General features: G+C 44.2%; 1 protein-coding gene and 1 long non-coding RNA gene across 3 annotated transcripts in view; one reads left to right on the top strand and one right to left on the bottom strand.

Annotated features, from left to right (window-relative positions):
• Window positions 1-22,120, bottom strand: part of C18H18orf32 (chromosome 18 C18orf32 homolog) — an 88,225-nt gene that overhangs the window by 30,753 nt on the left and 35,352 nt on the right. The gene's annotated exons all lie outside the window — the stretch shown is intronic.
• The window catches only part of LOC126941331 (uncharacterized), a 38,317-nt gene that overhangs the window by 11,616 nt on the left and 4,581 nt on the right, over window positions 1-22,120 (top strand). Inside the window, exons 2-3 of one of the 2 annotated variants that reach the window (XR_007721252.1) lie at window positions 18,168-18,283; window positions 19,274-19,433. This is a non-coding gene — a long non-coding RNA (uncharacterized LOC126941331). Of the gene's footprint in view, window positions 1-18,167; window positions 18,284-19,273; window positions 19,434-22,120 lie in introns of those variants that run through there. The other variant, XR_007721251.1, reaches the window with a different exon arrangement.

The following is a 22,120-nucleotide window of genomic DNA, read 5'->3' as shown; positions in this document are numbered from 1 at the left end:
AAAAAAAAAAAAAAAAAGCCAGAACAGCAGGTTAAACCCTGCACATTATGTGTGGAAGCTAAAAAAAGTTTATCTCATAGAGGTAAAAAGTAGAACAGAGGATACTAGAAGCTGGAAGGGTAGGGAAAGGGAAGGATAGGGAGAGATTTGCTAAAGAATACAAAATTACAGCTAGATAAGAGGAATAAGGTTTAATGTTCTCTACCACTGTAGGATGACTATAGTTAACAATAATATATAGTTTCAAATAGCTAGAAGGAGGATATTGAATGTTCCCAACACAAGGAAATGATAAATGCTTGAGATGATGGGTATATGAATCACCTTGATCTGTCTGATCACTATACATGGTGTGTATCAAAACATCATTATGTACCCCATAAATATGTACGATTATTATGTGTTAATTAAAAATTTATTTTAATAGTTAAATTAATCATACACACAAGGGAAAATTTTACAGACAAAAATCCCCAAAGTCCAGGGCTGTCTCTTGCTTGCTATGGAGAATCTGACGCTAGTTGTTTCCCCTATGATCCCCGCTCCCAATGGTGGTCCTCCTCCGTGACTTCAGGTCTCACCGGGCTCTAGTAGCTCCATCTTCTCCTTTCCTCCTCTATCCAAGGGGAAGTGACCAGTCTTTGTTTTCTCCCTTAACTCTATCTATGCCTCTACTGGGAGTCCCTTCATTAGGGTTTTTTTCACTTGAGCTACCCTTGGAGAATTCTGTTTCCAGCTGGGACCCTGGATGATGGACAGAGTAAGGAGCAACCACTATGCCCTGGCAATAAATGATGGTTCAGCTGTGTGAGCATTGTCTATATGTGCAGTCAGCTGCTTCCTCGTCCTCCTCTTCACCATGTTAGTCCCATGTCTTTTCAACGTGCTAACTCCTTTATACTAACAATTATTAAAGAGTTGATTTGTTCTACATACCCAGTGACAAATACTCTTCTGAAAACTTGAAGTGGCCGGTGCAGTGGCTCACGCCTGTAATCCCAGCACTTTGGGATGCCGAGGTGGGTGGATCACCTGAGGTCGGGAGTTTGAGACCAGCCTGACCAACATGGAGAAACCCCATCTCTACTAAAAATACAAAATTAGCTGGGCGTGGTGGCACATGCCTATAATCCCAGCTACTAGGGAGGCTGAGGCAGGAGAATTGCTTGAGCCTGGGAGGCGGAGGTTGTGGTGAGCCGAGATCGTGCCATTGCACTCCAGCCTGGGCAACAAGAGTGAAACTCCACCTAAAAAAATAATAATAAATAATAAATAAATAAATAAATAAATAAAAACTTGAAGTGGACAATGAGACTGGGATTAACATGCCTATGTAGAGTCGGCAATGCAATTAGATACAATTTGTGCCTGGATATCTGACTTCATGTCTAAAATTCCACCAGTGACTAATTGTTAGAGTTGCCTCCTTCCATCTTTCCTCTTGTAAAATTCATCTATTTCTGGAATGAATATTAATATTTATTGAATGCTTTTCTTTTTTTTTTTTGAGACAGAGTCTCACTCTGTCTCCCAGGCTGGAGTGCAGTGGCAAGATATTGGCTTGCTGCAACCTCCACCTCCCAGGTTCAAGTGATTCTAGTGCCTCAGCTTCCCAAGTAGCTGGAATTACAAGAGCACGCCAGCATGCCCGGCTAATTTTGTGTGTGTGTGTGTGTGTGTGTGTGTGTGTGTGTATATATATATATATATATTTTTTTTTTTTTTAGTAGAAACAGGGTTTTGCCATGTTGGCCAGACTGGTTTCAAACTCCTGACTTCAAGTGATTCACCCTCCTTGTGCTGGAATCCCAAAGTGCTGAGATTACAGGTGTGAGCCACAGCTCCCGGCCTGAATGCTTATTTTATGTGAGTTACTTTCGCATTCATTAAATCAAATAATCTTTACAACGCATTTTTTTTTTTTTTTTTTTTTTTTTTTTTTGGTTACAAGAAAGGTAAGCTAACCTGATAAATGGCAGAGCTGGAGCCGGACGGAACCCCAGGCCTCCTGGCGTGAATCCTTTGCATTCCTGGGGAGAGTTATACATTCAGTCTCACACTTCTTAGTGTCAATGAATATTTTAGGTAATGGAAAGTAATTCTGGAGCCCAGAGAGAAAGAAGATAGGATGGAACTATGATAAAGGGGAAGACACGAAAATACAGCTAATTATTTAGCGAGCATCTACTTGTATGCTGAGCACTGGGTATGGTTCCTTCCACATATTCCCCAGAAGAGCTTTGTAAGGAGGATTGTGCTACCCACGTTTTACGGAGGATGAACTTGGGGTTCAGGGAAGTTTGGTAGTTTGCCCAAGGTCCTACAGCCAGTAAGTGGTTGGGGATGCATTATGCGTAGAGCTAGGTGAGCCTGACACTGTTTGCTTTCTTTCCATTACACCTGCCTGTCATGGGATAAAATTTCAGAAAAGGGATACCAAAATTATGGGGAAACCTGTCTTGGATATTGCCAAGGGTCAGTCCAGAAAGAAGCCCTGAATACTACTATTCACAAAAACTTCATTTGAAGGACACATTTGTGTGGTGGAGTGGCTGAGGGACACCATGGGCCACTAGATGGCACCAGTTCAGCGTCAGAAGAAGCTTTTCCCCATTATTTTTGTGGGCAAAGGATGCATGTAGCACCCTGTCCTTGCTCCCCAGGGTGGCACAAGAGAATGAGTACCAGCAGGTGAATGCTGCAGGGGCCATCCTGGAGTCTGTCTGACATAGCGTCTCTGGAGTGGGCAATTTTTTTTCTTTTAAGACAGAGTTTCACTCTGTCACCCAGGCTGAAGTGCAGCAGTGCCATCTCAGCTCTCTGCAACTGCTGCCTCCCAGGTGCAAGTGATTCTTTTGCCTTGGCCACAATTTTTTGTGTATATATACTTTTTTTTTCTTTTTTTGGTGGGGGGATGGAGTCTTACTCTGTCGCACTGGCTGGAGTGCAGTGGCATGATCTCAGCTCACTAGAACCTCTGCCTCCCTGGGTTCAAGCGATTCTCCTGCCTCAATGTCCCAAGTAGCTGGGATTAAAGGTGCCCGCCACCATGCTGGCTTATTTATTTATTTATGAGATGAAGTCTCGCTCAGTCACCAGGCTGGAGTACAGCAGCACAATCTCGGCTCACTGCAACCTCTGCCTCCTGGGTTCAAGTGATTTTCCTGCCTCAGCTTCCCAAGAAGCTGGGACTACAGGTGTGTGCCACCACACCCAGCTAATGTTTGTATTTTTAGTAGAGACGAGGTTTCACCACGTTGGCCAGTATGGTCTTGATCTCTTGACCTCGTGATTCACCCGCCTCAGTCTGCCAAAGTGCTGGGATTACAGGCATGAGCCACTGCGACCGATCTAATTTTTGTATTTTTTAGTAGAGATGGGGTTTCACCATGTTGGCCAGGCTGGTCTCAAATTTCTGACTTCAAATGATCTTCCCACCTTGGTCTCCCCAAGTGCTGGGATTACAGGCATGAGCCACCGCGCCCAGCCCAGTTTTTGTATTTTTTGGTAGAGAAGGGGTTTCTCCATGTTAGCCAGGTTGGTCTTGAACTCCTGACCTCAAGTGATCTGCCTGCCTCAGCCACCCGAAGTGCTGGGATTACAGGCATGAGCCACCACGCCCAGCCTGGAATGGGCATTCCTATTCCCTTTACACATGTGAGGGAAATGGATATAAGCAATACCGAGTAACTTGCCAAGGGTACTTAGGTATAGAGTTGTAGACAAGGGATTCCAAACCAGGCCTGTCTGATTTGCAGCTTGTAATTAGTGTATTGCTAGGTAGATTGGGAACGTTTGGCCTGGAACAGAAAAGACCCTGGGGTGGGATCCACGTTGACAGTCTTCTGGGACTTGAATCCACCGCTTGGATGAGGGTGCAGAACTAAATCCAATAGGTGGAAATTATCAGGAGTAGACTTTTTTTTTTTTTTTTTTGAGATGGAATCTCACTCTGTCTCCCAGGCTGAAGTGCAGTGGCATGATCTTGGCTCACTGCAACTTCCGCCTCCTGGGTTCAAGAGATTCTCTTGCCTCAGCCCCCTGAGTAGCTGGGATTATAGGCGCCTGCCACCACGCCCGGCTAGTTTTTGTATTTTTAGTAGAGATGGGGTTTCACCATGTTGGCCAAGCTGGTCTTGAACTCCTGACTGATCCACCTGCCTCGGCCTCCCAAAGCGCTGGGATTACAGATGTTAGCCACCGCGCCCAGCCGGGAGTAGATTTTTTTGAAAAGTTAATACATGATAAGATTTTGCTGGGCATGGTGGTTTATGCCTGTAACCCCAGCACTTTGGGAGGCCAAGGCAGGAGGCTCGCTTAAGCCCAGGAGTTGGAGACTAGCCTGGGCAACGTAGTGAGATCCCATCATTACAAAAAATAATAATAATAAAAAATAGCCAGGTTTGGTGGCTTATGCTTGTGGTTCCAACTACTCTGGAGGCCAAGGTGAGAGAATTGCTGAGCCTGGAAATCAAGGCTGCAGTGAGCCATGATCACACCACTGCACTCCAGCCTGGGCACCAGAGTGAGACCCTGTCTCAAAAAAAAAAAAAAAAAAAAAAAAAAAAGATTATATTTAACTAATTAAAGAGAAAACTGGCAAAGTGTTAAAACCAATTCAAAGGACAATCCAGGCTAGGTGTGTTGGCTCATGCCTGTAATACTAGCACTTTGGGAGGCCAAGGTGGGTGGATCACTTGAGGTCAGGGGTTCAAGACCAGCCTGGCCAACATGGTGAAATCCTGTCTCTACTAAAAATACAAAATTAGCCAGGCATGGTGGCATGCACTTGTAATCGCAGTTACTCTGGAGGCTGAGGCAGGAGAATCACTTGAACCTGGGAGGCAGAGGTTGCAGTGAGCCGAGATCATGCCACCGCAGAGTGAGACTGTGTCTCAAAAAACAATGAAAAAGAAAAAATAAAACAAAAACAAAGGACAATCCAGGCCAGGTGCGGTGACTCATGCCTGTAATTCCAGCACTTTGGGAGGCCGAGGCAGGTGGATCACCTGAGGTCAAGAGTTAGAGAGCAGCCTGGCCAACGTGGTGAAGCCCCGTCTCTACTAAAAATACACAAATTAGCCAGGTGTGGTGGCACTTGCCTGTAGTCCCAGCTACTCAGGAGGCTGAGGCACAAGAATTGCTTGAACCCAGGAGGAGGAGGTTGCAGTGAGCAGAGTGTGTGCCACTGCACTCCAGCCTGAATGACAGAGGGACACGCTGTCTCAAAAAAAAAAAAAAAAAAAAAAGGACAATCCAAAAAACAGATTGGGAATATTAAAATAAAGGTGTAAGTGAAGGTTAAACTTTTTTTTTTTTTTTTTTTTTGAGACGGAGTCTGGCTCTGTTGCCCAGGCTGGAGTGCAGTGGTGCAATCTTGGCTCATGGCAACGTTCACCTCCCAGGTTCAAGCGATTCTCCTGCCTCAGCCTCCCTAGTAACTGGGATTACAGGCACGTGGTCATAATCCACTATGCCTGGATAATTTTTGTATTTTTAGTAGAGATGGGGTTTCACCATGTTGGCCAGGCTGGTGTTGAACTCCTGACCTCAGGTGATCCACCTGTCTCGACTTCCCAAAGTGCTGGGGCGTGAGCCACCACGTCCAGCCTGAAACAGGCTTTTCCTTGGTGGTGGTGGTGGTGGTGAAATGGAAGAATTGTCACTCCACTGGATGGAGTTCGTTTGCATGTGTTTAAATGATAATTATTTTCCTTTTTTTTTCTTGTGATATGGACTCTTGCTCTGTCACTCAAGCTGGAGTGAAATGGTGTGATGTCAGCCACTGCAACCTCTGCTTCCCGGGTCCAATCAAGTCTTGTGTCTCAGCCTCCTGAGTAGTAGATATTACAGGTGCCTGCCACTACACCCGGCTAATTTTTGTATTTTTAGTAGAGATGGGGTTTCACCGTGTTGGCCAGGCTGGTCTTGAACTCCTGACCTCAACTGATCCATCTGCCTTGGCCTCCCAAAATGCTGGGATTACAGGTGTGAGCTACTGCACCCAGCCTATTTTCCATTGTTATAATTTATCTGTAACTTATAAAATTGTATAATAGGCTGGATGCAGTGGCTCACGCCTGTAATCTTAGCACTTTGGGAGGCTGAGGTGGGCAGATCACCTGAGGTCAGGAGTTCAAGACCAGCCTGGCCAACATGACAAAAAAATCCAATTTCTACTAAAAATAAAAAAATTAGCCGGGTGTGGTGGCAGGCACCTGTAATCCCAGCTACTCGGGAGGCTGAGACAGGGAGAATTGCTTAAACCCGGGAGGCAGAGGTTGCAGTGAGCCAAGATCATGCCACTACACTCCAGCCTGGGCAAGAGTAAGAGTTCATTTCAAAACTCAAAAAAAAAAAAAGAGGATAGGGTCTGGATTTCTAGATAATATGAAGGGAGGACATTGTAAAACCCAGCATCCTGGAGGAAGTTGAACTTTACCCTGCTGGGAAATCTATACAGGTCTGAAGCCCCTCTACAGAGGTCCCCAGAATGTTCCCCCCTTTCCCCACTGAGTCTACTGGGGGGTAAAGTCCAAGATGACAGCTGCAGTTGTTTCCACGTGGCAGTGTCCTCTGCGGGATCCAAATAAACCTGGAGTTTTATTATCCTGACTATGCCGATAAGGAGACTGGCCGACCCGGGTAGAGAAAGTGGAGGCCAGTGTCTGGTATCCCTTGGTAGGTCCATTCATTCCTTTTCTGTTCACATCAGCTGGGCTTGTAACAGCTCCCAGTGATAGAGTATCTAGGCTGGTCACCTGATGGTGGAGTCTTGTCCATTTCGAAGGCCCAGACCAATGAGCTGTAGTGAATAACTCACCCCACAGTTTACTGCTCCTAGAACAAATTCCTTGTCCTGGTGATAATTCTCTTGTGTATGGCTAAAACTATCAGCTCTGGGACAATGCACATAACTTTGTATGGATGATAAAGCTCCACTTATTTATTTGGCTGAATAGAGTTATTATACTATTACTTCCTCTATAAGTTTCTGACATAAAGTCAGACAAACTCAAATGCAAGCTTATTTATTTATTTATGAGACTGAGTCTCACTCTGTTGTCCAGGCTGGAGTGCAGTGGCATAATCTCGGCTACTGCAACCTCCGCTTCCCAAGTTCAAGTGATTCTCCTGCCTCAGCCTACCACATAGCTGGGATTACAGACGGGCACCACCATGCTCGGTTAATTTTTGTATTTCTTAGTAGAGATGGGGCTTTGCCGTGTTGGCCAGGCTGGTCTCGAACTCCTGACCTCAAGTGATTTGCCCACCTTGGTCTCCCAAAGTGCTGGAATTATGGGCATGAGCCACCATGCCCGGCCTCAAATGCAAGCTTTTCTCTCATCGTATTAATCCTGCTGAATGAATTTGGAGCTTGATTCCTATGGGGGGCAAGGACCTAGAGGTCAAAGCTGTCCTCTTGAATCCTGGTGTACTTGATGTGTGCATAAGGCTTTGCTTGTTCATACTCTCTCAGGCAGAAGTGTAATTTGAGGAAACGGAGTGTGCATGTGTGTGTGTGCACATGCATGTGTGTGCATACATGTCCTATGAGAATGAGAATGGGTGCCCACTTTTCTTGGCTCCTCTCCCTTGTGCCTCTGGGCCTTTCTGCCTGAATGCCCTCGCCTGGAAATCCTTGTCCATTTTTCTCATTCAGTGGCCAGAGCACCGACTATGGAGTTGGTTGGAAACCTGGCTCCAGCCCTGATTCTGGCATTGACATGCTCCACAACATCGGTGAAAGCAACTGGCCTCTTTGAACATCCCTTCCTGGTGTGTGGCAAGAAACATTTGGTTTCCTTGAACTGAACCCGCCTGACAATGGGAAGATTTTTCTGAACCACCTCCCCTGCTGGGTAGCTGTAGGGATTAAATGATGTAACAGAAGGTAAAGCAGGATTATTTTTTTAACTTTTGTCTATTTTCAATGCCCTCCTATGTATCTTCAAGGCCAGAGCCTTCTGAGATACTTCAGCCCACAGTGACTGCTCTCCTCTGATCTGTCACTTCTTTAGCCTTATACTGCTTTGCTTATTATGATCTATTTATGTGTTGCACTGTATCCACTTGTCTTGTCCATAAGCTCTTTTTCTGCCCTTTTGAATCTTTTCAGTGGCTAGTGTGCTGCCTTCATCATCACTGAGTTCAGCGTGTCTTTCTGGATTGACTGCTTAATTGAATCTGGAATACGGGGAAGGAGACTTAGTGTAAAAGGACCACCCAATACATGGTCTGAGATTATTTTATGCCGTATTTCATGGTGGTATAAGGAATGAATAACACAGTCTGAATGAATAATGCAGTGTATCATGAGTTGGGAAGGGAGGAAAAAGCAGGGTATCTGTACAAGTCATTTTCTTTTTTTCTTTTCTTTTCTTTTCTTTTTTTTTGAGATGGAGTCTTGCTCTGTTACCCAGGCTGGAGTGCAGTGGTGTGATCTTGGTTCACTGCAACCTCTGCCTCCTGGGTTCAAGCGATTCTCTTGCCTCAGTCACCCAAATAGCTGGGATTATAGGAACACGGCACTGCACCCAGCTAATTTTTGTATTTTTGGTAGAGATGGGGTTTCACCGTGGTGGCCAGGCTGGTTTCAAACTCCTGACCTCAAATGATCCGCTTGCCTCAGCCTCCCAAAGTGCTGGGTAACAGGCATGAGCCACCACGCCCAGCATATACATGTCATTTTCAATCATTTGGACTTGAATCACCTGGTTTTATTTGGTCAATGAAAGCAGAAGACAATGGTCAAGCTTACTATTTGGGTCTTTGAGACAAAGTAACCAGCTGATTGACTGTCTTTTCTGCTCAGCAGAACTTGCTGGCGCTGGAAGCCGTGAGGAATAACTGAACTGAGGCGAACAGCAGGCTCATAGCCAGGGAGGAAACAGCAACATAGCAACATCTTTATTTTTGCCTTATTGGTGTAACCTCGTTCACAAAGAAGACATGGAAGGGAAAGGACTTGGTGAGCGAGAGAGGAAACAGAAAAGAAAGATTGTGAGGAAGGGCCACAAGGAAGCAAATAGAGCTTTCATTTCATGCTCGGGGAGTATTCAGAGTGTTCATGGGAGAACTATGGGTAGGCTTGCTTCACATGCAGGGAGAGGCCTGGCCAGACCCACCTTTCTCCCAGTTCTGACCCCAGAGTGAGGTCAATATCCAGTCTCCACGTGAACGATTCTCAGTCCCCACCCTTTCCCTAGCAGGTAGCAGAGGCCGCCTCACCTGTGCCTATGCATAAGCCTGGGCTCAGAGATTCTCTCAAGCCCCAGTGTCAGTTCTCTCCAGATCAAGAGAACCAACAGAGTATATATATTCTTGCCCCTGAGCAAGAAGGAATTCTTTTCTATGCAGGCTTTCAACTGATTGGATGAGGCCTAGCCATTCAATGGGTCATCTAATTTACTCAAAGCCTATTGATTTAAATTTAATCTCATTTAAAAAACACCTTCGGCCAGGTGGAGTGGCTCATGCCTGTAATTGCAGCACTTTGGGAGGTAGAGGTGGGTGGATCACTTGAGGTCAGGAATTCAAGACCAGCCTGGACAACATGGTGAAACCCTGTCTTTACTAAAAATACTTAAAAAAAAAAAAAAAAAAAATTAGCTGGGCGTGGTGGCACATGCCTGTTATCCCAGCTACTTGGGAGGCTGAGGCAGGAGAATTGCTCGAACATGGGAGGTGGAGGTTGCAGTAAGCCGAGATTGCACCATTGCACTCCAGCCTGAGCAACAATAGTGAAATTGCATTTAAAAACAAACAAAAACAAAAACAAACAAAAAAACCCCAAAAAATACCTTCAAAGAAACATCTGGAATAATGATCAACTATCTGGGTACTGTGGCTCACCAAGTTGGCACATGAAGTTAGCCATCCCATCTGGAAAGGGAAGATGGCTCCATGGCAGGGCTGACTTTGGAGGGAGGGCAGCAACTACCGCTCTCCACCCCCCTTCTCCTTTTTTAACATTATTCACTTATTTACACTTTCAAACAGGAATACAGGCACATAGTAAATAATTCAAGAGGTCTAGAAAGGTAGAAGGTGAAAAGTAAGTCTCCCTTCTACTCCTGATCTGTTTCTTGAGAATTCTTTCAGAGAGATAATACAAATCTATAAGCATTTTCCCTTTAAAAGCATAAACAGTAACATAGTCCACATACATCACATGCTTTTCTATGATTTGCTTTTTTCTTAGCAAAGCAAAGAAAAAGTGGAGTTTTTTTCTATATCGGTCCACGTTGATCTACCACATTCTTTTTTTTCTTTTTCTTTTTTTATTTTTTTGAGATGGAGTCTCACTCTGTCACCCTGATCTCGGCTCACTGCAACCTCCACTTCCCAGGTTCAAACAATTCTCCCTGCCTCAGCCTCCTGAGTAGCTGGGACTACAGGAGCCTGCCACCACACCCGGCTAATTTTTGTATTTTTAGTAGAGACAGAGTTTTGCCATGTTTGCTAGGCTGGTCTTGAGCTCCTGACCTCGAGTGACCCGTCCACCTTGGCCTCCCAAAGTGATGGGATTACAGGCATGAGCCATGGTGAGCCACGGTGCCCGGCCTCTGTCACATTCTTTTCAATGGCCACATAGTATTCCCCAGTATGTTTCAGCGGTCTCCCAGGGATGCACATGTAGGTTGCCTCCAACCTTTTGATCCTACACATACCTTGCTGCAACAACTGTGCTTGCACATCTGTTCTTGAAGCTGCCCTTTTCTTGCTTACACCCATGACTTCCTGAATGTATTCTTCAGATGAGCTTAATAATGATTTTCTGTCTTACCCCCCATCCCTTCTGGTCTCTTCTGCCTCCATTCATCCTTTTTAAGCTGAGTGACTGCCTCTCCTGCAGGGCAACGTGCTCCCTCCAGTAAGAAGTTAATCTCTCTCTGGTTTCCTGAGACTCTCCCGAACTGGACAGTGTCTGCTTGTGTGTCTTTATCCCACCCCAATTGTGGCTCTTTAGATTGGGCTGGAATTGCCCATTGTCGAAGAGAGCCTGCATATTTTTCTAAGCTAATTTCACAGGCAGCAGCATTCAGATTCAAATTTCCCCTGGCAATTGGCTGCAGTCAGTCAAAGTGACTAAGGAGAATAAATTGTAGCCAGACAGGTCTCACAATCCTCTTGCCTGGTGGAGGGTTTTATTGGCTGCAAATCCCATCACCAGGCAGGCAGACGTCCTCATCACTCCATGACAAGTCCCGGGGCAGGCTATGATAGATGGTGAAGGTTGGGCCACCTCTAGGCCCTGGAAATAAGTTCTGACTCCCAAGTGCCTGGAAAGTGTAACAAAGAGAGGGGCAGCAGGAGCTGGAAGAGGTTACAGAGATCATGCCACCCAATACTGCTTTTCAACAGATGAGGACCCAGACCTAGTTTGCTAAAAACCAGTTCTAAGCTGCATCTATCAGACCAGTGGCCCTAACCCTTTAACAAACCCCTTGGAGAATCTGATGTAATGAGGCCCTTCTTCCCTGTAAACGGAATATGCATATCCATACAATATTTTGGATGCACTGTGCGTTTTGGTTGGTTGGTGTGGGGAGAGAATATTCTGGTTTAAGTCACATAAGATCATGCCTGTGAAAGGTTTCCTCTCAAAGGGCTATGCAAATGCCAGGGATTCAAATTTTCTTTCCTGCATTACTCAGATCAAAACATTTCCCCCCTAACCCGTCTTTAGCTAAACTGGCTTTCAATTCATTGCATTTCTGGAAAGTACTGTTAGAGTATGACAGCTGAGCACCCCCTTTTCTGAGAAGAAATTGGTTTTCTTAATTCAGTGAAGTATGGACATGCTTAAGTTTACCATAGCTGCCGAAAAGCTTCCTTCCTCTTTTATTGGGTGGCATGTGTTCAGGCTGAACCAGCAGCATAGAAAGTTCTGGCTTGGCCTTTGACTGGCTGCCCCATCTGGGACCACTGCCCACTTGAGGGTGGATCCAACAGAACTGGGACCAATGGGTGCAAAATATGAAAGGATTTATCTCCCCTTTGTGAGAGGAAAAATATTTTATCTCCCACTCATCTGTTTTTTTTTTTTTTTCTCTTTCTTTTGAGATGGAGTCTCAAAAGACTGTTGCCCAGGCTGGAGTGCAGTGGTACAATCTCGGCTCACTGCAACCTCTGCCTCCTGGGTTCAAGCAATTCTCCTGCATCAGCCTCCCAAGTAGCTGGGATTACAGGTGCCCGCCAACACACCTGGCTACTTTTTTTGTATTTTTAGTAGAGATGGGGTTTTACCATGTTGGCCGGGCTGGTTTCGAACTCCTAATCTCAAGTGATTCTCTCGCCTCAGCCTCCCAAAATGCTAAGATTACAGGTGTGAGCCACTGTGACCAGCCTTTTTTTTTTTAAACAGGGTCTTTCTCTGTCATCCAGGCTGGAATGCAGTGCTGTGATCATGGCTAACTGCAGTCTTGACCTCTGAGGCTCAAGTGATCCTCCTACCTCAGCCTCCTAATAGTGGAACTATAGGCATACAACAACCATGCCCTGTTAGTTAAATTTTTTTTTTCATTGATACGGGGTTCCTACAATGTTGCCCTGGCTGGTCTCAAACTCCTGGGTTCAAGCGGTCCTCCCAACTTGGCCTCCCAGAGTGCTGGGGTTACAGGCATGAGCCACCACCCCTGGCTTCCCACTAATCCTAATCAATATATAATATGATCTCTTCCCACTTTACCAAGTAAATGTGTTCATTTTAGAAAATACAGACAGGCAAAAAAGAGAAAATAAAAGTTACCAGTAATTCCAACTCTCATAGTGTTAGTATTTTGGCGTGTGACCTCCCAAACACACGTGCACACTCTCACACACTCAGGGTCATTTTATACAATGTGATTATATATTGTGCTTCCTGCTTCAGATCTGATTATTTCTCTTAAAAAATATAGGAATCTTCCAACAACTAAAGTGGTCCAATAATGGAATGGGCTGCCTCAAAAGCAGTCGGGCCTCAACTCTGGAAATGTTTAAGTGAAGGTTTGACAGGAGTAGCTGTGAAAGCGATTTCTGCAATAGGGAGGCACTTAGGCCCGGAGATTTTTAGGGATTCCATGCACTAGAGGCCTTGGCAAAGTTTCCTCTGTGAATTGCAGGAACTCCTGGGCAGGTGGTTCCCTCCCTTCCTATCTCACCCTCTTACTAAGCCCCACGATGCCATTTGCTTGGCTCTCCCTGGAGGGGCTCTTGGGCCAGACAAAGTGAAATCAGCATCCTTCTCTGCTCTTCTGCCAGCATTGTTACCAGCCTCAGGGGAACCATCTTACTTGCAAAGGCTGTCATTAGTGGAAGGATTTTACTTCCAAGCTGTGACCTAATTGGTTTTATTTTTTTTTTTTTTTTTTTTGAGACGGAGTCTCGCTCTGCCACCCAGGCTGGAGTGCAGTGGCCGGATCTCAGCTCACTGCAAGCTCCGCCTCCCGGGTTCACGCCATTCTCCTGCCTCAGCCTCCCGAGTAGTTGGGACTACAGGCGCCCGCCACCGCGCCCGGCTAGTTTTTTGTATTTTTTAGTAGAGACGGGGTTTCACCGTGTTAGCCAGGATGGTCTCGATCTCCTGACCTCGTGATCCGCCCGTCTCGGCCTCCCAAAGTGCTGGGATTACAGGCTTGAGCCACCGCGCCCGGCCTAATTGGTTTTATTCTTAATACAAAAGAGAGAGTATTCCATTTCTATTCTATTGCCATCTTACAGCGGGCACTTGGGTTTTTAATTTAGCGTTGTATGGCTGGTTGTTTTGTTCAGGTGTGTGTCCATGTGTGCACATGCACATGTGTAGTGTGAGATTTTTAATTGCCCAAATCATCCTAATGCAAGTGTTTCCGCATTTTGAATCTCACATTGACTAGTGTGCGTCGGTAAGTGGGCAAGGGCCTGGGCTGGCAGATTGTTATGTAGTGAGAATCTGGTTAGTCAAAGTGTGTGTGTCACAAAGGAATCCAACCTTTATTTTATCAACTTAATTTAATTTTTAGATTTCAATTACGAAATATTTCAAGAATACAAAGAAGTACAGAAAAATATAATTGACCCCCCATCTGTTGTTCAGTCATTCACTTGATTGAACAAATGTGTAATATTTGCCATATTTACTTCCTACTTCCTTTTGTAGGAAATAAAATATTAAAGGCACTGTTAAAACCCAATAGACTCATCCCTTTCAGATCCCTCTCCATGGGCGAACCACTAACCTGAAGTTGCATGTTTTCATATATTTACTATATATATGAATGCTGCCATAAATAATACTTTGTTTTGCTTATTTTAAAGACTTACAAAATCTGGCTGGGCATGGTGGTTCACTCCTATAATCCCAGCACTTGTTGGGAGGCTGAGGCAGGTGAATCACTTGAGGTCAGGAGTTCGAGACCAGCCTGGCCAACATGGTGAAACCCCTTCTCTACTAAAAATACAAAAAATTAGCCAGGCTTGGTGGTGCACACCTGTAGTCCCAGCTACTTGGGAGGCTGAGGCAGGAGAATCACTTGAACTCGGGAGGTGGAGGTTGTAGTGAGCCAAGATCGCAGCACTGTAGTCTAGCCTGGGCAACAGAGGGACACTCCATCTCAAAAAAAGAGAAGATTTACAAAATGGCATACTGTCAATATCATTTGCAGCCTTCGTTTTTTACATAATACTGTGTTTGTGAGATTTATCTGTGATTTATCCATGTTGCTTTCATAGATTCCTTTGGAATAGTATATACTATCCCATAGTATGAAATGGTACAATTTAGCCATTTTCCTAACTAGACATTAAGGTTGTCCTTTCCCCCTACCCATACCTCTTTTGTTGCTATTGCAAGTAAGACTGCAATGAAACCCACAGACTTGCTTCCGTCCCTGTATGCAAGTGTGAGAATATTCTGAAAACACAGATCTTGAAGTAGAATTGAGGATCCATAGGGTGTGGAACTTCATTTTATAAGCTGAGAATAAAGGGTATTTTAATTGTTAGTTTATTTTTAAAAATTGTGGTAAAATATATACAACAAAAATTCACCATGTTAGCCATTTTTAAGTATACAGTTCTGTGGCATTAAGTACAGTCACGTTGTTGTGCAACTGCCACCACCATTCATTTCTGGAACATTTTCCTCTTCTCCAACTGGAACTCTACACCCATTAAGCAATTAAGTCCCTAGTCAACCCTCTCCCTAGCCTCTTGTTTTTGTCTTAAACAGAAGAAGTCAATATCACTCCTTCATTAATTCCGTAAACATTTACTGAGTATCTAGCGTGTGTCAAATATATAAATAGGAAATTATATGAATAAAATTTAGTTTTTGCCATCAAGAAACTCCCACCCTAATTGTTGGAGCCCAGGAGTTTGAGGATACATTGAGCTATGATCATGCCAGTTGCACCACTGCACTCCAGAGTGAGGAACAGAATAAGACCCTGCGTCTAAAATAATAATAATAGCAATTTAAAAAATTGGCTAGAGGCTGGGCCTGGTGGCCTTCCAGTACTTTGGGAGGCCGAGGTGGGTAGATCACCTGAGGTCAGGAGTTTGAGACCAGCTTGGTTAACATGGTGAAACACCGTCTCTACTAAAAATACAAAAATTAGCTGGGCGTGGTGGCGCATGCCTGTAGTCCCAGCTACTTTGGAGGCTGAGGTGGGAAAATTGCTTGAACCTGGGTGGTGGAGGTTGCAGTGACCCAAGATCACACTATTACACCCCAACCTGACCAACAGAGCAAGACATTGACTCAAAAATAAATAAATAAATAAATAAATAAATAAATAAATAAATAGGCTAGGAGTGGTGGTTTATGCCTGTAATCCCAGCACTTTAGGAGGCCAAGGTGGGAGGATCACTTGAACTCAGGAGTTTGAGACCAGCCTGGACAGTATAGCAAGACCCCATCTCTACTAAAGAGTGTCTGTAGTTTCAGCTAGTTGGGAGGCTGAGGTGGGAGCATTGCTTGAGCCCAGGAGATCAAGACTGCGTGAGCTATGATTGTACCACTGCACTCCAGCCTGGGTAACAGAGAGAGACGCTGTCTTAAAAAAAAACAACAAAGGAACTCCTATTCTAGCTGAAGAGAGACATAAAAACAATTATATGGGACATGTTGTAGAAGCCAAGTGCTAGGAGATCCCAGAGTTACAGCAATGAATTCATGGGTGGGAATGAGGTGAGATGAGGTGGAGAGTGGAAGATAAGAAAATCCTCAGAAAAAAAAAAATAATTTTTAAGCTGAACTTTGAAGCATGAAATACAGTTTTTTCCAGGCAACAATGGGGTTAGGGTATGGATTTGTGTAAGTGTCTTCAATCAATCAAGAACTATATTGGTATCAGTCAGGGCCTAACCAACATAAGAGATACCACCGTAAGTATGTGAAACAGAGGAGATTCCCAGTTACACAGGGGATGGAGGAGATGAGGAGCCAAACAGGAGATGATGATGCCATTCAGAGAATAGCAGCAGAAAGAATACCCTACAATCCTTAGGTGAGAGTCAAGGGAAGGAGGTGGTGTCACCAGAGCCAAGGGCTGGGATCACCCGAAGGAGGCTGGAATCACAGCTGGTCTGGCTGATAGCAATTGGAGCCATGCTGGAGCCATTGCCTCCCCTGGAGATAGAGAGGGAGGGGGTCAAACACTCTGGCTTTTCTTCCCACCACAGTTCACTTCCCATTGTCTGAAAGAGCAAAAGTAGCACACTGAACTAATCCAGAGAGAGTAAGCACAGAAAGCAGCTACCACCCCTAGGGTGGGGGGCAGAAGGGACAAGAAGTAGTTTAGGGACATCAGAATTAGAACATCAGAGGAGAGGCCACATGGAGCTGGTGTCCAGACTTCTTTTTTCTTGTCTTGTCTTGTCTTCTTCTTTTAAATACAGATGAGGTCTCACTATGTTGCGCAGGCTGGTCTCAAACTCCTGGGCTCAAGTGATCCTCCTGCTTTGGCCTCCCAAAGTGATACCAATTGGGGTCACTAACCTGAGACACTGAGGTTGTAGGTTTTATAGGACGTGGTATGGGCTTTGAGTCTTGACCAAAATATGACACTGATTTCCCCATAGACATATGGGTCTGGAATCAAGGAGTAGATGTAGGAGAACCTCCATGAATTATTACCTTTGTTAAAACAAAATTATAAATGGAGACTGGGCCTAAAAAATTCCTGAGCAGGCCAGGTGCTGTGGCTCACACCTGTAGTCCCAGTGCTTTGGGAGACTAAGCTGGGAGGGTCACTTGAAGCCAGGAATTTGAAACCAGTCTGGGCAATATAGTTAGCTGTGTGTGGTGGCATGCCCTTGTAGTCCTAGCTACTAAGGAGGCTCAGGCAGAAGGATGGCTTAAGCCCAGGAATTCGAGGTTATAGTGAGCTGTAGAGACCCCCTCTCTAAGAAAAGAAACAAAATTCCTGAGCAAATAAAACCAGCTAGGCCTTAAAGTAGCCTTAACCTTGCTTAGGCTGTGAACATCAGTGAAACTTAACTTGGGTCAAAACTGTAAATATAGGTAAAACTTAACTTGAGTCATTTCTGGTGCATGCTTATGTTAGGCAGAAAACTTAACCTCAGCCAATCATAAGCAGCCAATTTATATGATTATGTCACTAAGGACTTTCCAACAAAAAAGGCAATTTTGTAATTGCAAACATAATCAAATAATTTTTAAATTTTGCTTCTGAATTTACCCCCAAAATACTTGCCCCTGATGATTTGTCATTGGAATACTAAACCTGTTTTGGTCCAGTGTACCCAATTCATGAATTACTTCTTACTCAAATAAACAGTTTGCAATTTTATTGTGCTTCAGGTTTTTCATTTGCAGTTTGGTGTCAAAATAGGGATCCAAAGGTGACAATCACCCCCATCCCACTGCTATAGTTTGAATGTGTCCCCGACTGTTTGTATGTTGTGAACTTAATTCCTAAAGCAGTGGTGTTGAGAGGGAAGACCTTTAAGAGGTGATTATTAGGTCACGAGGGCTTGCCCTCATCTATGGGGTAATGCTGTTATAGGCAGAGTGGGCTAGTTATCAGGAGAGTGGGTTCCTGAAAAAGGATGAGTTCAGCTCAAGAAGGCCCTTGTCAGATGCAGGCCCTTTGACTTTGGACTTCCCAGCCTCCAGAACTATGAGAAATAAATCTCTGTTCTTTATAAATTATTCAGTCTGTGGAATTTTGTTTTAGCAACACAAAATGGACTAAGACACCCAGCAACCCCCAGGAGCATCAAGGAAGGAGGCATGAGGTGCCTGCTGAGCCCACCATGCTCACTGCTTTCTCACTGCATCTGGAGGTCCTGAGTGAGTATCTCTTGGATTTTGATCTCCACAGTTTGTGTCCTGAGTTCTCCAAGTTTGAGTAATTTTATTTATTTTATTTTATTTTATCTGATATGGAGTCTTGCTCTGTTGCCCAGGGTGCAGTGCAGTGGCACGATCTAGCTCACTGCAACCTCCGCCCCCTGGATGCAAGCAGTTCTTGTGTCTCAGCCTCCTGAGTAGCTGGGATTACAGGCACACGCCACCATGCGCAGCTAATTTTTGTACTTTAGTAGAGACAGGGTTTCTACATGTTGGTCAGGCTGGTTTGGAACTCCTGACCTCAAGTGATCCACCCACCTCAGCCTCCTAAAATGCTGGGATTACAGGCATAAGCCACTGTGTCCATCTGAGCAGTTCTATTTTATTTAATTAATTAATTAATTTATTTCGAGACAGGATCTCACTTTGTCACCCCGGCTGGAGTACAAGGGTGTGATCATGGCTCACTGCAGCCTTGAACAAAGCAGGGTTCAAAGCAATCCTCCCATCTAAGCCTCCAGAGTAGCTGGGACTACAGGTACATGCCACCATGCCTGGTTAATTTTTTTAAAACATATTTTTTCGTAGACATGGGGGCCTTGCTATGTTGTCCAGACTGGCCTTGAACTCTTGGGTTCAAGTGATCCTCCTGCCTCAGCCTCTCAAAGTATTGGGATTACAGGAGTAATTTTATTTTTGACTGGACCCAGAGGTTGAACTGGGTGTCCAGTGGGAACTGGACTGGGTTCAGTTGGAGGCTTCAGGTAGGTAAAATTTTAGAGGGACAGTGTATGACGTGTTCATCAGCATCTAAGGAGTCTGGGAGTCCTCTGTCCACAGGTGTTCACAAGCCAATAGTATGTTCAGAAATTATGGACCCCAAATCTGTGGTTTTCTAGAGAAATGAATGCACCTTGCTAGAGACCATTTAAAGTGGCAGTGGGATGGGTTAAAACTTTTTTTTAAAAAAAACTAAAACTTAATTCCTAGGTTCACAACAATGAGAAGTTTTGAGCTGGATAAAACTGTTCAGTTATGGGGCACATTGGAAAAGGAGGGATCACACATATCTCAGAAACAATGGAATGCATTTCCTGTTTGGTAGACGAAGGCTTCTAAAAGGTTGACTGGTTCCAAAATTGCCTCTCAAAAAGACTCCTTTTTAAAGGCAAATAAGGAAACTGAAAAGCTTAAGAGATGAATTAAAGATGAAAATAAAAATAATTTTATGGTAACTGACATGACTTTGACCATTTCCTCCCTTTATCCTCAATGTATTTGTTCACCCATTTTCTCAGCCTACACCTACTAATCCTTTTGCCCAGTTATGCTTATACCCTGAAGATGATGAGCGATGGGAAGTTAGGCCCTCAGAACAGCCACGTCTGGTTCCTATAACTACTTTTGCTCAAAACCGAGTAAAAAAACTAGTGAAAAATTGAACTCAGAGTCATAGCAAAAGATTTTCCAAACCTTAGAGAAAACCCCAAAAAATTTGCTGAGGAATTTAGAATTCTCACAGGAGTCCGTGACTGTGGACCTCCCAATTTGTGTCAGATTATACACATGAGATGGGACCCGGGGAGGCAAGTAACTGGATGGCCACAGCACGATGGGATACGCCTGAGGAAGTACTGCCAGCCATGCAAGTGGTACTTCTAGGGTGGCCCAAAGATGCCAGAAAAATGGCTGAAAAACTTTAGAAGCTATCCCCATTGTCTTTCCATAAAAGATTCACTGCTCCATTATTCAAACATGTGTGAAAGGAAAATAAAAAACTCGGGACCCCAATTCACCATGCTAAAGGAAAAAATCAAGCTGAAAGCTGAGTCATGCAAGAAGCTGCCTTTTCTTTTGTTCGTAAGCAGATAGCTACAGATAAAAGGTGAAATATCTCCACAGGGGCCTTATCTTATATAACCTGTCCATTTACAGAGTGCGAGATGAATGCATAATCAACTATCACCCTACCTGCTTCTTTTCTCTTGCAACACCTGGATTACCATGCCCTCCCTTTTCCCCCTCCAGCTCGCTTTTGCCCCTTAAATACTGAAGCACTCAAAATCATCTTTGGACAAAGGCACAGACCACAGACTGTTTCTATAAGTCCATGTTTATTTCTTCCAGGCATTGTCCCTAACCTTGGCAAAATAAACTTCTAAGTTGATATCCAATATGTATATGTGCATATTTAAAGGGACTTTATCCTTTTTTTTTTTTTTTCTCTCTCTCTCTCTCCCAGGATCTTGTTTTTTGAGAAAAAGTTTGTTTTTTTTTTTTTTTTTTTTAAATTCTCAGTCAACTGAATTCTGTTCTCTCCACTTACTTCTGCCTGTCTCTCCTTCCTTTTGCCATCCTCTACTGTATGAGGAACCTAAACTAATTTCTAACAGCCTGGGAGTCCTTGACGAAAACAGAGAAGGTGCCAGACTCCTTTTTGGGGAATCTTCCTCTGTGTTTCCTTATGGAATCCCAAGAGGATGAACAGACAATTTCTGCTCAGATCTTAAACTGCTTGTTTTTGTATTGTGTTGTCTGATTTTTCTTTTGACTCAAATAGTTATATAAACCAAAAATACAATTCTAAGTGCCCCCCAACCAACTGGTGGACCCTCCCCTTGGCCAAGGGTATTCCAAAGTTAACCTGAAAAACTAGTTCAGGTCATGATGGGAAGTGGAGATCGGATATTATATCCTCCTCCCTTTGGAATTCAGGCACAGCTGGCCAGCATTAGCATTAAAGCAGAGACCTTAAGGCTGATAGAACAGAATTTTTTTTTTTTTTTTTTGAGATGGAGTCTTGCTGCTACCCAGGCTGAAGTGCAGTGGTGCTATCTTGGCTCACTGCAATCTCCACCTCCTGGGTTCAAGTTATTCTCCTGCCTCAGCCTCCTGAGTAGCTGGGATTACAGGCACACACCACCAGGACTTTCTAATTTTTGTATTTTTAGTAAAGATGGGGTTTCGCCATGTTGGCCAGGCTGGTCTTGAACTCCTGACCTCAGGTGATCCGCCCACCTTGGCCTCCCAAAGTGCTAGGATTACAGGTGTGAGCCAACATGCCGGTCCAGAGCAGACTTTTTAACTCTGATAAGAAACACAGTCTATTTTCTCTGAAGCTTGAAGGCTTCATCTGCATAACAAGAACCTTGGTCTCCAAAACTACCTATCTTAATGCAGACACTCCCTTCTATTGATTCTAGATCTTTAGATAAACTCTTTCAACTAATTGCCAGTCAGGAAATCTTTGCATCTACCTATGACCTGGAAGCCCAATCTTACCCCCACCACCAGCTTCTTCAAGTTGTCCCACCAATGTACATCTTATATGTATTGACTAGTGCCTTATGTCTCCCTTAAATGTATAAAACTAAGGTGTAGCCCAACTACTTTGGGCATATGTTGTCAGGACCTCCTGAGGCTGTGTCCTGGGAATGTCCTTAACTTTGCAAAATAAACTAAATTGATTGAGACTTGTCTCAGATACTTGTTGGTTTACGGTTATTTACAAGAGGGGCTGCTCTTGGGTGTTTAAGATAAGAAAGGGCGTGGTTTAGACACTTAGAGAAAAGTCTTTGTAACAAAGTGCACTGTAAAAGCATAATGTGGCCTAGTCCCACCACAGCTGTCTTTTTTTTGGAGACCCAGGATTCCCTGTGAGCTCTGCTCAGAGCTCAGAGATCCAGTTAAAAGATAGAGACTAATTTTAAAACTACTTGTCTAAATTAAAGTGATCTCCTTATACAATCCCGTGGTAGATTTCTATACTTTTACGTTTGACTTGCCAGGCATTTTTAATCTTTCTCTAACACACCACACACACTCTCTCTCTACTTT

The sequence above is a fragment of the Macaca thibetana genome, chromosome 18, assembly GCF_024542745.1.
Source record: "Macaca thibetana thibetana isolate TM-01 chromosome 18, ASM2454274v1, whole genome shotgun sequence".
Lineage (NCBI taxonomy): Eukaryota > Metazoa > Chordata > Mammalia > Primates > Cercopithecidae > Macaca > Macaca thibetana.
This window is presented reverse-complemented; position numbering and strand designations above follow the sequence as displayed.